The sequence below is a fragment of the Hyla sarda genome, chromosome 5, assembly GCF_029499605.1.
Source record: "Hyla sarda isolate aHylSar1 chromosome 5, aHylSar1.hap1, whole genome shotgun sequence".
In the NCBI taxonomy this organism is placed as follows: Eukaryota; Metazoa; Chordata; class Amphibia; order Anura; family Hylidae; genus Hyla; species Hyla sarda.
In genome coordinates, this window is record NC_079193.1 from 354,398,786 (window position 1) to 354,410,875 (window position 12,090).

Consider the following 12,090-nt stretch of genomic DNA (forward strand, 5'->3'; position numbering starts at 1 on the left):
AAAAAAAACAGGTCGGAGCACACCGGCAGTGTGAACTTAGAGTTATTCTCTAATACAGTCAGACATTCCAGGCTTGTCGTTAGGTGACGTACAGACCTCCTTATCCCGGTCGTCACGGGATTAAGTTGTAACCAACATACAACAATTATCAGAATCCGCAGGCAGCTTCGTGGTCGGATGCAGTGTGTGAACTGGGTCTACGCCCGTCCGTCTACCCTGTGGGGGAGATTTTTCAAAACCTGTGCAGAGGAAGAGTTGCTGAGTTGCCCATAGCAACCAATCAGATCCCTTCTTTCATTTTTAACAAGGCCTCTGCAAAATGAAAGAAGGAATCTGATTGGTTGCTATGGGCAACTGGTCAACCTATCCTCAGCACAGGTCCTCTCACCCTAACTAGTGTGTCTCCAGCTGGTGCAAAACTACAATTCCCAGCATGCCCGGACAGCCTTCGGCTGTCCGGGCATGCTGGGAATTGTAGTTTTGCAACAGCTGGAGATACACTGTGTAGAGTTACGCCCAAGCTTGAACTGTATATACAGTGGGGGGGGAGATTTATCAAAACTTGTCCAGAGATAAAGTGGCTACCATAGCAACTAGAGATGAGCGAACTTACAGTAAATTCGATTCGTCACGAACTTCTCGGCTCGGCAGTTGATGACTTTTCCTGCGTAATTTAGTTCAGCCTTCAGGTGCTCCGGTGGGCTGGAAAAGGTGGATACATTCCTAGGAAAGAGTCTCCTAGGACTGTATCCACCTTTTCCAGCCCACCGGAGCACCGGAAAGCTGAACTAATTTATGCAAGAAAAGTCATCAACTGCCGAGCCGAGAAGTTTGTGACGAATCGAATTTACTGTAAGTTCGCTCAACTCTAATAGCAACCAATCAGATCGCTTCTTTCATTTTTAACAAAGCCTCTGCAAAATGAAAGCAGCGATCTGATTGGTTGCTATGGGCAACTGGGCAACTTTTCCTCTGGACAGGTTTCGTTAAATCCTCCACACGTATGGCAAGTTGTGTTTATCATCAGCAATGGCTGTAGGTGGAGATTTATCAAAACCTGTGTAGGGTAAGAGTGGCGCTGTTGCCCATAGCAACCAATCAGATCGCTACTTACATTTTTCAGAGGCCTTTTAAAAAAAATTAAAGAAATGATTTGATTGGTTGCTATGGGCAACTGCTCCACTTTTCCCCCTATATAGGTTTTCATAAATCTCTCCCTAATGTCTATAGCAGTGAATTTCCAACCAGGGTGTCACCAGCTGTTGCAAAACTACAACACCCAGCATGCCCGGACAGCCAAAGGCTGTCCGGGCATGCTGGAAGTTGTAGTTTTGCAACAGCTGGAGGCATCCTGGTTGAGACACACTGGTCTACACAATTAATAAGAAATTAACAAGTCTGGAAAATAAACTAGATTATTACCTGCACAACTATGCAGAAGTTTACAGTGTTGGTTACCAAGCTAGCGTGTAGAAGAATTAAAGGAGTACTCCTGGATATCAAAACATATCCCCTATCCTAAAGTTAGAAGATACGTTTAAGATGGCGGGGGTCCGACCGCAGGGACCTCTTGGGATCTCCGATACGGGGCCCCGGGAGTACCAGGGAAGGGGACGTGTTCGACCACAGGACGAAGCTGTGGCTGACAGTCCTCCCCAAAACAACTTTATGGGAGAGCCATAGCACTGCATTCGGCAATCTCCGGCTCTCCTATAGCCCTGCATATAGCAACCAATCAGATCGCTTCTTTCATTTTTAACGGTGCATTCCCACTGAGTAATTCAAGAGGAATTTACTCGAGTAATTCCTCTTGAATTCTCCTCTCCAAATGAATGCACATCTCCTCTGCCCATTGACTTTAATGTTATTTCTGCTGGCCTGTTCACACTGCGGAAATTCTGCCAGCTGAATTCCTAAGCTGAATTCCTTTCCGCTTGAAGAAAGAGCATGTTCATTCGCCAAGCGGAATCCGCAAGCAGAATCCAATAGAAGTCAATGGTAAAAAAAAATCTAATTCTGCCCGACATCGTTTTTAAGCGAAATTCGAGCGGAATTTAGAAAAGTAGATTAAATAGCCTCCTCCTTGATTCCTCTTCATTTCCGCATGGAAATTCCGCTTGCATTCTGTTTGATGGAGAAGGCAACAATTTCCTGACCGAAATTATTCCTCGTGAATTCCTCCCTAAGGGTGCGTTCACACATGCGTATTTTTGCTGCAGATTTGCTGCTGCAGATTTTGATGCCCATTGACATCTGCAGCAGAAAATAAGCACATGTGAACGCACCCTAAGGGTACGTTCACAAACGCAGATTTTCAGCGTATTTTACATTGCAGATCCGCTGGTGAAGGCCCGCTCTATGCTGGCTTTACTTGTGCCTGCTCGTAGCCGCTACTAGCAGGCACAGTGTGATGTGCGAATCACAGTATACTCACACATCGCGGGATCTCTCTGCCTAGCTCAGAACAGGGAGAGCGGCCGCGATGTGCGAGTACACCGCGCACATCGCTGCAGCGTGTCTGCTCGTAGCGGTGTATTGCCGCTACCAGCAGGCACATGTACAGCCAGCATAGAGCGGGGCCTTCACCAGCGGATCCGCAGCAAAATCCGCTGCGAAAATCTGCGTGTGTGAACGTACCCTAATGCTGGGTTCCCATTACATTTTCCCCCATACTTGCGCTCCCGTATGTAATTCATTTCAATGAGCCGACCGCAGTGAAACGTTCGGTCCGGTCGGCTCATTTTTGCCCCGTATGCGCTTTTTTTCCCCGCACCTAAAACCGTGGTCGACCGCGGTTTTAGGTCCGGTTGTAAAAACGCATGCGGGGCAAAAATGAGCCGACCGGACCGAACGTTTCACTGCGGTCGGCTCATTGAAATGAATTACATACGGGAGCGCATAGAAAGGCATACGGGACATTTTTGAAACGTAATGGGTACGGGACATTGGGGGAAAACGTAATGGGAACCCAGCCTAACAAGGCCTCTCCAAAATGAAAGAAGCGATCTGATTGGTTGCTATGGGCAACTCAGCAACTTTTCCTCTGGACAGGTTTTGATAAATCTCCCCCTGTGTCTAGTAGGTCATGTGCTTACACCAAAACAACCCACATTCTTTCACGTGCAAATTTGTAAATCTACATAAAAAAAAGGACAACACAGGACGAGCCACATTCCTGAGGCGAATGAAACCATCTCTTTCCACTGACCTGCAACCTGGCGTGGTTTGTCCCCGCCACCGCTTTCTTCTTAAACACCTTCTTGAGGGGTCAGGGTTTTTTTTTCTGCGTTTCACCTCTGAAGGTCCTCCAGGTTGTCCAAAGTGACCGTTCTGTGCCCACAATCTCCGGTGAGGAGTCTTCTGGGTCCAGAAGTGTGGTGTCAGCTCCGAAGGCTTGAACTTTGAGACAGATGTTAAAGTTGTTCCAGTGTAAACTAGATTTCAGCTCCTGCACGGCGATGGTTCCTGGCTCAGATCATCCGAGTGGTTATTGAGCAACAAGACAGTCGCAGGGTTTTGGCTCAAGATGGCATTGCCCACTTGTGAGGTGTCAGGGCGGTGGGCACAGGAAGCAGGGCAGCTTCTATTGTGCATAAGTCTTCTGCTGCAATTCAGCCTTGGGAAAAAGCTTGCAATGGTGTCACAATGTGTCAGGATCACATGTGTGCAGCACAGGATACACTGGAAGCAGTTCCTGAAAGACACAGAAAGCTACATTGTTAGGGCTGAGGACTGATCCTCCTCCCAGGGAGACTGCCAGCGGAGGGAGGGGGAGGAGAACTGGGAGTTCCTCTACGGTAACTGGGAAGGTACAAGAGAAAAATCACAGTGCAGACAAGACACTAGTTTTACATAAGGATCAGTCCTGCTGACAGCTGATCCAACGATTACAATTGTCACTGGATTAAATGGAGCTGCAGTGTGCTCTGATCAGTGTCTAAGGCTGTGTTTCCCAACCAGGGTGCCTCCAGCGGTTGCAAAACTACAACTCCCAGCATGCCCGGATAGCCGAAGGCATCAATCTAGTCCAGTGCTTCCCAACCAGTGTGCCTTTGGATGTCCAGGCATGCTGGGAGTTGTAGTTTTGCAACAGCTGGAGGCACACTGGTTGGGAAACACTGGACTAAACACAGTTTTACCAATGATGTGGAAAAAAAAAAACATTTTTGTTGCCATGCGGAAAATTCATATACCTAAAACTAGAAACTATAAGCACCAGGCTTTGAAATAACATCAATCTAGTCCAGTGTTTCCCAACCGGTGTGCCTCCAGCTGTTGCAAAACTACAACTTTCAGCATGCCCAGACTGCCAAAGGCTGTCCGGACATGCTGGAAGATGTAGTTTTGCAACAGCTGAAGGCACACTGTTTGGGAAACACTGGACTAAACATACTGTTAGCCCAAGGCAGTGTTGTGCAACATGTGGTTCCCCAGCTGTTGCAAAACTACAACTCCCAGACAGCCGAAGGTTGAAATCTGTAGTTTTGCAACAGCTGGAGAACCACTGGTTGGGATACATTGGCCTAAGATACCAAAGTTAAGTTTAAAGCGTTGCTCTCTTAAATGGGGTAGGAATTAAAAACAACAGAGCAAATCATTAAAAAAACAGCCCCACACCTGTCCTCAGGTTTAGTGTGGTATTACAGCTTGGCTCCATTCACTGGGAGTTGTAGTTTTTCAACAGCTGGAGGCACACTGGTAGGGAAACAGTGGTCTATGGACTCCTGAACATAGCCGAGTTCAATGTTCAGAAGTCATCTAGAGCAATGGTCTCCAAACTGTGGATCTCCAGCTGTTGCACAACTACAACTCCCAGCTGGAGGCCCACTGTTTGAAAAGTACTACCCTAGCAGTGGTCTTCAAACTGCGGACCTCCAGCTGGTGCAAAACTACAACTCCCAGCATGCACGGATAGCCCTTGGCCATTAGTACTCCTTTAACATAGCCAAGTTCAGAGATCTGCAATGTTCGAAAGTCCCCTACAGCAGTGTTTACCAAACAGCGTGCCTCCAGCTGTTGCAAAACTCAGACTCCCAGCATGCTGGAAGTTGTGGTTTTGCAACAGCTGAAGGTCCATAGTTTTGAGACCACTGGTCTAAGGCATCCCTCTGACCAACCATTGAATGTCTATGGACTCCTGAACATAACCAAGTTCAGTGATCTACAAAGTTTGGTAGTACCCAAAAGCAATGGTCTCCAAACTGTGGACCTCCAGCTGTTGCAAAACTACCACTCCCAGCATGCTAGGACAGCCCTTGGCCATTAGTCTAAGGCATCCCTCTGATCAACCATTCGATGTCTATGGACTCCTGAACATAATCAAGTTAAGTGATCTGCAATGTTTAGAAGTCCCCAAGAGCAATGGTCTCCAAACTGTGGACCTCCAGCTGTTGCAAAACTACCACTCCCAGAATGCCGGACAGCCAATGGCTGTCCTGGCATGCTGGGAGTTGTGGCTTTGCAACAGCTGGAGGTCCACGGTTTGGAGACCACTTGTCTAAGGCATATCTCTGACCAAACATTCAATGTTTGAACTTTTATGAACTTTTGAATAGTGGTCTGCACTGGATGTCCCCTAGAACAATGGTCTCCAAAACGGGGACCTCCAGCTGTTGCAAAACTGCAAATCTCAGCATGGTCAGACACTGTCCAGGCATATTAAGAGTTGTAGTTTTGCAACAGCTGGAGGTCCACAGTTTGGAGACCACTGGTCTTAAAGGGGTACTCCGGTGAAAAACATTTTTTTTCTAAATCAACTGGTGGCAGAAAGTTAAACAGATTTGTAAATCTCTTCTATTTAAAAATTTAAATCCTTCCAGTACTTATCAGCTGCTGTATGCTCCACAGGAAGTGCTTTTCTTTTTAAGTTTCTTTTCTGTCTGACCACAATGCTCTCTGCTGACACTTCTGTCTGTCTCAGGAACTGTCAAGAGTAGGATAGATTTGCTTTAAGGATTTGCTCCTGCTCTGGACAGTTCCTGACATGAACAGAGGTGTCAGCAGAGAGCACTGTGGCAGACAGAAAACAAAATAAACTTACTCTGTAGTAAACAGCAGCTGATAAGTACTGGAAGGATTAAGATTATTAAATAGAAGTAATTTACAAATCTGGTTAACTTTCTGGCACATGTTGATAAAAAAAAAAAAGTTTTTCACCGGAGTACCCCTTTCAGCATTTCTCTGACCAACCATTCAATTGACTTTTGAACATAGCCAAGTTCAGTGGTCCCCTTGAGCAATGCACTCCAAACTGTGAACCTCCAGCCGTTGGCTGTCCGGGCATGCTGGGAGTTGTGGTTTTGCAACAGCTGGAGGTCCGCAGTTTGTAGATCATTGGTCTAAGGCATCCCCCTCTGACCAATCATTTAGTGTCTATGGACTCCTGAACATACAGTAGCTAAGTTCAGTGATCTGCAATGGATGTCTGCTAGAGCAATGGTCTCCAAACTGTGGACATCCAGCTGTTGCAAAACTTCAACTTCCAGCATGCCCAGACAGCCAAGTTGTAGTTTGCAACAGCTGGAGGTCCACAGTTTTAAGACCACTTGTTTAAGGTATTCCTTTGAGCAACGAATTAAATGACTCCTGAACATAGCCCAGTTCAGTGATATGTTCGGAGGTCCCCTAGAACAATGGTCTCCAAACTGTAGACGCCCAAAACTACCAGCTTTTTGCAACAGCTGGAGGTCCACAGTTTGGAGACCACTGTCCTAGAAAATAAATGGAGTTGTGGCTGAGCATGTGTATTGCGGCTTCATTCACTCCATTGTAAGGATTGGTGGAGGTCCCAGCAGCAAGACCCCCATCGATCAACTAGCTACCTCTCTCCTGGGATAACTTCTTTAGGGTAGGGTCACAAGGAACGGATCCATAAATAATTCTTTGTTCCCTCTGGAGATAAGCCGCCATTAGAGGTGTCTGGCAGCGGCTCATTCCTTCTCAATCCTTCAAACACAAAGTAACTGGATAAAACTAATCATAAATATAAAGTGTCAAATGACTGGCCATATTGGGATGAATGTGCCGTACATCTATAGATTCAGCCGACAATGGACAAAAAAACATCTGACCTGACAGATTGTGGGTGGAGTACTGGTTATAAGGAACAGTCGTTTGCATATAGTTTTGAAGAGATGGTCAAAGGTCAAGTTTTAACTAATGGGTAGGTTCAATCCCCTCTATTGAGAACACAAGCATATTTGGCCAAGCACCCACAGGAATAGCTATCAGCCGGCAGATATTTAAAGGGGTACTCCGGTGAAAAACTTTTCTTTTTTTAAATCAACTGGTGCCAGAAAGTTAAACAGATTTGTAAATGACTTCTATTAAAAAATCTTAATTCTTCCTGTACTTATTAGCTGCTGAATACTACAGTGGAAATTCTTTTCTTTTTGAAACACAGAGCTGTCTGCTGACATCATGACCACAGTGCTCTCTGCTGACATCTCTGTCCATTTTAGGAACTGCGCAGAACAGCATATGTTTGCTATGGGGATTTCCTTTTACTCTGGCAGTTCCTAAAATGGACAGAGATGTCAGCAGAGAGCACTGTGGTCATGATGTCAGTAGACAGCTCTGTGTTTCAAAAAGAAAAGAATTTCCACTGTAGTATTCAGCAGCTAATAAGTACAGGAAGAATTAAGATTTTTTAATAGAAGTCATTTACAAATCTGTTTAACTTTCTGGTACCAGTTGTTTTAAAAAAAAAAGTTTTTTACCGGAGTACCCCTTTAAGTGATACCCTGCCCACAGACATCTTATTCCCTATTCAAAGGAAACGGCTTAAAGGGGTACTCCGGTGAAAACCTTTTTTCTTTTAAATCAACTGATGGCAGAAAGTTAAACATATTTGTAAATTACTTCTATTAAAAAAATCTTAATCCTTCCTGTACTTATTAGCTGCTGAATACAACAGAGGAAATTCTTTTCTTTTTGTAATGCTCTCTGATGACATCACGAGCACAGTGCTCTCTGCTAATGTTATAATAATAATAATAATAACGCTTTATTTATTGTTATCCTTAGTGCGATTTGAACCCAAGTCCCCAGCACTGCAAGGCAGCAGTGCTAACCACTGAGCCACCATGCTGCCCTTAACATACATCTGCTATGCACGCTTGCTAAAATGGACAGAGATGTCAGCAGAGAGCACTGTGCTCGTGATGTCATCAGTGTTCCAAAAAGAAAGGAATTTCCTCTGTAGCATTCAGCAGCTAATAAGTACTGGAAGGATTAAGATTTTTTAATAGAAGTCATTTACAAATATGTTTAACTTTCTGCCACCAGTTGATTTAAAAGAAAAAAGGTTTTCACTGGAGTACCCCTTTAAGATGTCTGATCGCGATCTCCGTACAGCACCCAGGCCGCACCTGGCATTCTTAACAGTAGGTTTAGAACGCTGGGTTTCCGCAGCCAGATGCCCTCTTGTGACATCATGCTGTGCCCCCTCCAATAATGTCCATGGGAGGGCGCATGATGGCCGTCACACCCCCTCCCATAGAGGCGGCGTGACGTCACGTCACATCTCCGGCTGCAGTAACCCAGCGTTCTAAACCTACTGTTTAGAATGCCAGGTGCGGCCTGGGTGCTGTACTTAGATAGTGGGGGGTCCCAGCGGCAGGACCCCTGCGATCAAACATCTTATCCTCTATTCTATGGATAGGGGGATAAGATGTCTGTGGGCGGAGTACCCCTTTAAATCTGCCAGCAGACAGCTATTCCTCTGCATGATAGGCTGAGTATGCATGTGTTCTCAAAAGGTAAAGGGGATTGAACCTACCCATTAGTTAAAACTTGACCTTTAACCTTGACTTAGAAGGCTCATCATAAAACTTCCCTCTGTTACACTTTAGGGTCAGTTTCATAGGAAGTTAATTGTTCTAAGTATTTGAAAGGAAATTGGAGAAATGAGAGGAAACCCACATTAGCAAGGGAGAATATATCCCAGCTCCATGTCTGAAGAAGGAGATTATTCCCCCCCCCCCCCCCCCCAAAATGCGTTATTGCCACATATTTTGTAATCTTATTTTAGATTTTATTGTGTAAATTAAACATCAACAAAAAAACATAAAATACATGTTCTGAGAATCTTCATTTAGGAGCAGCAACACTTTCAGCACTTCCAGAAGTTTTCTTCTCTTCTCCATGTTCTATATACTGGTCCCATCTGTGGGCAATGAGTGAAGTCCGCGACGGCCTGCAACTCCACCATCCACAAGGACCCCCAATATATTGATACAATATGGTTGATACACATGACCGCAAGTACGGCACAAGGTGAGACTCCACTTTATTGGGGTCTCGCAAGAACACTCTAAACCTTGTTATGCACAGAACTACACAAGGCACTGCCCTCCATAGATTTATTCCTCTTTCCTTCTAGCATAGTGCCAGTGGGTCAGGGGTAGGAGCGCTCCAGCAGCATATACTGTAGGTGTTAGAATATTACAGAAGGTCAACCATCACTGAAGAACTCCACCAATCTGGGCTTTATGGTAGAGTGGCTAGAAAGAAGGCTATCCTCAGTAATAGACAGAAGAGAGCTGCCTGGAGTTTGCAAAAAAGCACCTAAAGGACTCTAAAAAACAAGATTGTCTGGTCTGTTTAAACCAAGATTGATGTTTTTGGCTGGAGAAAACCAGGCCCTGCTCCCTTACCCCAAAACCATCCCTAATGTGAAGCATGGTGGGGGCAGCAAAATGTCTGGAGTAAACCAGGCACTGCCCATCACCTGCCCAATACCATCCCTACAGTGATCATGGTGGGGGCAGCAAAATGTCTGGAGTAAACCAGGCACTGCCCATCACCTGCCCAATACCATCCCTACAGTGATCATGGTGGGGGCGGCATCATGTCTGGAGGAAACCAGGCCCTGCCCATCACCTGCCCAATACCATCCCTACAGTGATCATGGTGGGGGCAGCATTATGTCTGGGGGAAACCAGGCACTGCCCATCACCTGCCCAATACCATCCCTACAGTGATCATGGTGGGGGCAGCATCATGTCTGGAGTAAACCAGGCACTGCCCATCACCTGCCCAATACCATCCCTACAGTGATCATAGTGGGGGCAGCATCATGTCTGGGGGAAACCAGGCACTGCCCATCACCTGCCCAATACCATCCCTACAGTGATCATGGTGGGGGCAGCATCATGTTGTGGAGGCTAGAGAGACTGATCAGGGTTGAAGGAAAGCTGAATGGAGCAAAGTACAGAGATATTCTTAATAAGGTTCAGACTAGGGTAACGGTTCTCCTTTCAGCAAGACAGTGACCCTAAGCACACAGCCAAGATAATATTCCATTCCCCAGGGCTTACTTCTATCCAGTGATTTTATGGTAGCAATATTGGTCTGTGTATAGTGTGTTTTATTCAGTAACAGGTGGTATTATTCCATCATTATATAAAGGTAACACGTGGTCATGCTGCAGGCAGGGCTGATTTTAGGCTATGAGTGTATCAGCAGGGAAAAAAAATAAAAAAAAGCATACTAAAGAAACATATTCACCCAACAAGCCCCAGTCCAGTTGCCGCTGCAGTCCTCATCTTCCAGGTTACTGTAAAATATTAGTTTTCTTATCATTGTGTGCCAGTGTGCTATACAAAGGCCAATAATACCACCACAACATGACCACATATTACCTCTATATCAGAGTTTCCCAACCAGGGTGCCTCCAGCTGTTGCAAAACTACAATTCCCAGCATGCCCGGACAGCCTTTGGCTGTCCGGGCATGCTGGGAGTTGTAGTTTTGAAACAGCTGGAGGCACTCTGGTTGGGAAACACTGCTCTATATACTGACTGAATAATACCACCTGTAACTGAATAAATAGCACTATACACAGACCAATATTACCTTAATACAGTGACCAAATACTGATACCAGTACCGGCTCTGCAGAACAGACTGATATTGCAGCGACATTGTGTAGTTATTGGACATCACGTGTGTGCATCGTATCGCCTGCATGTGAAGATCGTGACTGATGCCCTCCCCCGTTATACCTCTGAAACGGGGCAGGGGGTGGAAGTAAGCGCGGGGAAGCTAAACAGGTAGAAACTGTTTTCTCGGGCCTTCTCTTATACACACATGGGTGTTACGCCGAGCGCTCCGGGTCCCCGCTCCTCCCCGGAGCGCTCGCTACACTCTCTCCGCTGCAGCGCTCCGGTCAGATCCACTGACCCGGGGCGCTGCGATTCTGCTTCCAGCCGGGATGCGGGTAGCGCCCGCTCGCGATGCGCACCCCGGCTCCCGTACCTGACTCGCTCTCCCTCGGTCCTGTCCCGGCGCGCGCGGCCCCGCTCCCTAGGGCGCGCGCGCGCCGGGTCTTTGCGATTTAAAGGGCCACTGCGCCGCTGATTGGCGCAGTGATTCCAATTAGTGTCTTCACCTGTGCACTTCCCTATATCACCTCACTTCCCCTGCACTTCCCTGCCGGATCTTGTTGCCATTGTGCCAGTGAAAGCGTTCCTTGTATGTTCCTAGCCTGTGTTCCAGACCTCCTGCCGTTGCCCCTGACTACGATCCTTGCTGCCTGCCCCGACCTTCTGCTACGTCCGACCTTGCTTCTGTCTACTCCCTTGTACCGCGCCTATCTTCAGCAGCCAGAGAGGTTGAGCCGTTGCTAGTGGATACGACCTGGTCACTACCGCCGCAGCAAGACCATCCCGCTTTGCGGCGGGCTCTGGTGAAAACCAGTAGTGACTTAGAACCGATCCACTAGCACGGTCCACGCCAATCCCTCTCTGGCACAGAGGATCCACTACCCGCCAGCCGGCATCGTGACAGTAGATCCGGCCATGGATCCCGCTGAAGTTCCTCTGCCAGTTGTCGCTGACCTCACCACGGTGGTCGCCCAGCAGTCACAACAGATAGCGCAACAAGGCCAACAGCTGTCTCAACTGACCGTTATGCTACAACAGTTACTACCACAGCTTCAGCAGTCATCTCCTCCGCCAGCTCCTGCACCTCCTCCGCAGCGAGTGGCCGCTCCTGGGCTACGCCTATCCTTGCCGGATAAATTTGATGGGGACTCTAAGTTTTGCCGTGGCTTTCTTTCCCAATGTTCCCTGCATCTGGAGATGATGTCG

General features: G+C 46.9%; 1 protein-coding gene across 2 annotated transcripts in view; it reads right to left on the reverse strand.

The window, feature by feature from the left end:
* Positions 1 to 12,090, reverse strand: part of DEPTOR (DEP domain containing MTOR interacting protein) — an 82,249-nt gene that overhangs the window by 60,178 nt on the left and 9,981 nt on the right. The window contains exon 1 of one of the 2 annotated variants that reach the window (XM_056522667.1): positions 97 to 246. The gene's annotated coding sequence lies outside the window, so the exon portion shown is untranslated. Of the gene's footprint in view, positions 1 to 96; positions 247 to 3,208; positions 3,695 to 12,090 lie in introns of those variants that run through there. The other variant, XM_056522665.1, reaches the window with a different exon arrangement.